Source organism: Penaeus monodon, unplaced genomic scaffold (genome assembly GCF_015228065.2).
Source record: "Penaeus monodon isolate SGIC_2016 unplaced genomic scaffold, NSTDA_Pmon_1 PmonScaffold_3124, whole genome shotgun sequence".
NCBI classification, from domain to species: Eukaryota; Metazoa; Arthropoda; class Malacostraca; order Decapoda; family Penaeidae; genus Penaeus; species Penaeus monodon.
Genome location: NW_023657817.1, coordinates 11,128 through 15,313, shown reverse-complemented (window position 1 = coordinate 15,313; position 4,186 = coordinate 11,128). Strand labels below are relative to the sequence as shown.

Sequence of the window (4,186 nt, the reverse complement as noted above, 5' to 3'; positions counted from 1 at the left end):
GAAAAAAAAAGGAAAATAATAAAAAACAACAAACCACCACTATCATCGGGACCCTTTTTGTACTCCATTTTAGGCTTTTCCTTTTGTCTAAAAAAGTATCACTTCTATTAAAAGTGTTAAAATTATTCTTGCTATTTACGGAATGAAGGGTTAGAGTCGTAGTTTAGAGGAGGGGACATTACAATAATCTATTATCATGTGCTACTAAGCCTATACAGGTCACTGAACCCATTGCATCCAGTGAGGGCTTGTCTGACAGGCTAAGTTTGTGTAGTTAGTTTTTGGTTTTTTAGTCAAGCTCCCAAGGCTCTCATAAGTGTCTCAGGTGCCTGGTGGATCATTTGAAGTGTCAAAACGTGCACAAGATCATTACAATGGCCCAATTTCTTCGCTGTAAAACACTACCGAGGCCAAGATTTTGATCTGAGATATTTCTGGGGTAGTAAGTATTTGTCATGAGAAGAGAAAGAGGAAAGATGCAATTTACAGTACATTTTAATAGTTACATTTCTGGTTTTAGTAATAAAAGAACAATTTTTACTTTCTTGCTTTAAAGCAGACACAATAAAATTTTTAAAATCAAAATCTGCATATTCTGAAAAAATCAAAAGCAAACTTTTAAAAGTAGCTATGATAAACTTAAAAAATACAAGGTAACCCTTACCTGCATCTCGTTTTGGAAAGGCTTTCTCTGTGTATAAGCGGAAACCATTTGGCCAGTTGGATCTCGTCGACCTGCCTCGACCAGCCGCTGGCTGAGCAGAAAAGCCTTACTGATGGTGAGAGACCAACAATGATTCTACACCGGAATTCTTGGATTGGTTACACCTGTAAATAATATTAATTAACATACATAATACCACCAAGAACAGAGTTAGAAATCTAATATCAAGATGTTGACAATAGCTTGTACATAAGCTTTAATAATTTGTCTTGGGAATCCTTACCTTTGTTAGCAAACCCTGGATCAAATCAAAACACAACCACCATTCAATTGTTTTACGTGAGTTTTCTGCAATATTTGTTGTTGATAACCCACCACCCTTACGAACCAAATTAGCGCCATTGGGTTGTTGGGAGGGGAAGTTCAAAAAGTCTTGTTGGAGAATTGCGGAGGGATGTTGTTGAATACAAGGAACCATTTGAGATCGCCAACATTCCTGGCCCAAGAGCATACCTTCTCGTGATGCGCTGACATGCGTTCTTCAATTTCGTTCCTGACCCAGGGAAGGAAACAAACAAAAACATTCCCCAGCTATTTCTTTCACAAATGGGTATCGGTAAAAAATCAAAAATAACATCATGACCAAAACTAAAGTTCCATTTCCAATATTAATTCCATTTTTAACCAGCAAATTCATTACTAAAATATATTCTAAGTTTTATTTCACTAATATGGTAATCCTGAATTACCTGTATGACAGTTCTAATGGCAGCTTCTAAGTAATCCCTTTCTGGCTCTGGGTGTGTATAGAAAATTTCGACAGGATGAGTTCTGCCATTGGTACATCAGTTAGGGGGGCCTTTAATAAAAGTAATGCTGGAATTTTAACCAGCATCTAAAGTGGCAGACATAACTAACTAGCTTCAAGGTCACTTCGTGCTTAAGAAGAAACCGCCTTCAAGAACCCATGAGGATATCTGTTGCTAGTGTACTTCGTGAGCTTCATCAAGCAAAGTGTGATTGACATGTTTTCAATGAAAAATATTTTTATTCAACTAATCTGCAAAAAAAGTATATTATTAATTTATAGTATAGTTATTAGTACATTATATCTATCTGAAAAATTAACCCTTATCCGACAGGTAGTATTCATAGTGCCTGGGCTCGCTGCAGGGGGCCATTATATTCGTCCGCCCGGGCAATGCCGCGACCACTCATGCCAAATACACAGCATCCAAATTGCTGGTTTTTTTTTTTTTCGTTTTGTAATACTACCAGCATATGTTGGTATTTCAGTTTTCATTATTTTCTCAAGTCTCTAACTTGCCATATTTTCTCATGATAAATTGAGACTGAAGGATATTTTCTTGTTATATCAGAAATCCATAGTTGATCATTATTCGATCTATAGATCTGAATAAAATAAAAGCCAGTGTGTCGGCATCATGGAGTAGTAGTTGAAATACTTTTTCTTTCCTTTTTTTTTCTTTTTTTTTTGCATAGCAAAAATGAGTATTAAAAACGAACTCCTTATCACACTTTCAGGGCAGAAAAATAATATTTTGCCGTGATTGTACCCAAAGAAAAAAAATCATGGCGATGTCCATAATACACCATGGGAAGGTACGTACATGCCCCCGGCAGATAGTCCCACCATGCCATTGTATGCTTCGTACATGCCCACCCGTCGGCAATAGGGTAATGTTTTTAAATTTATAAAAGGAGGAATTCTTTAAAAATTTATAATGTTTTCTTATATTTTCTTGTTCCATTTAATAAAATTATTTTTTTTTTTTCTCCCTGGTTACTTCCCTCCCCCCTATCAAAGGAATATAATCCCACTGCCTGCATAAATGCTTACACTTCAAGGAGTTAAAACAGCAGTCATTATATGAAGGCAATTTTGAGGTGACAGCAAAATGGCAAACTGACTCACATATCTAAGTACAATTTGTGGTTTTCACCCTTAAACTAATAATCCCATTTGTTTATAGTAAAATATATCTAGAAACCCAAAACAAAAAGGCTCACCGGTAATTTTCAAGCATCGGATCACTCATAGCTTTCCTCTAAGTAACATTACCAATCTGTCCATGTACTTGAGAACAGTCTTGATGAAGAAACAAATCTTCAAAACGGATGGGAAATAACCAACCCTCGTCCAAGAGCTACAATTAATTCCTGGAAATATGGACACACACTTTTAGAGTATATTAATGAAAACAAGCAATAAACAATAAATCAGCCCTGCTTCTAACTAAATTCGAATTTAATTGCCTTGTGACCCAGGCTTTTTTTTTTTTGTTAGTTACTTTCAAGGCTACACAGTTGTACTTTCAAAATGATCCTCCATTTTATTAAAACTTAGCAAACGATCAAATGAAAAGGGAAATCTCAAAAGAAATTTACAATCTGACGTGTAAAGTCAAACAGAGGAAACAATTGAAAAAGGGACAAATCATCTCAACTAGCCCTACAGGAATAAACAAACACCTTACCTCCGCTTACACGTTTGAGCTACTGACATGGCTGCTACTCTCCTGGGTTGGGTACACGCAAACTTCTTTCTTTCCTTCTCGACCGAGCAAACTCAACACACACCACTGGGGCATCTGTGTAGTTTTACCGGATCTGTCTCTCAAACTAATAAATGGTCTGATGACGGCCCAACAACTCAAAAAAGAATCTATTACGTGTATTCCTCATGTTACTGCAAGCCAAGCTGTTGCCTGTGGTAAAAAAATAAATGTTTTATTGTAGATGAATCTGTTTCTTATGAAAACATTTACTGATTTTAATCTCCTCATTAATTATAATTAAAGCCACGTACCATATAATTCATAAATATCTGGGTGGTATATGGCAAGATTCGTAAAAAGGATTAAGAGGGTACATCGCAACAGCCCCTCTCTGCTGATGGCCATATCCGGAATAGCACTGGCATTCCATGGCTAGGGTAACCACTGTCTCTGTCTGAGTCCTTTTCTAATCCCTTGATATCTGTTGGAATAAAGCAAGTTTGTTAATGAAATCAAATTGTTGCATGAAAATCTTTTTAGACATTCAGTGTGTTACGTGCAAATTTTTAAGGGGAAAACACTATTTACAATCCACCCAGGTATATACGCCTTTGTGGTACTGATCGTATCTGCCAAGAAAAATTAAAACAAAATTGTAAAACATTGGAATTTTAGGTTTGTTCCATGTTCAGTTCATTCTATACTCAAGTTTAACCCATGCACCACAGATATATGTACGTTCCCCAGAATTTTTGTTTAGTACATACAGATAGCCTCCACATTGTGACAGCCAGCAAGGACATGGCACTCGTAGGGTTCTAGATGACTGACCCTGAATGTTCCCAATTCTTGGAATTGGGCGGGAAAATGTTGTTTTTTTTCTTTCTAATTTAATAATATCAATACTGATTTATTTTTATTGATTCTGTTTTCATTATTATAGTAAAATTGTTATGAAAATCTTGCTAATATTAAAGGAACAATGAAATAATACCAAAGACAT

The 4,186-nt window shown here is 35.9% G+C and overlaps 1 pseudogene; it reads right to left on the bottom strand.

Moving 5' to 3' along the window:
• Positions 1-293: 293 nt before the first annotated feature.
• Positions 294-4,186, bottom strand: LOC119570550 (annotated as a pseudogene).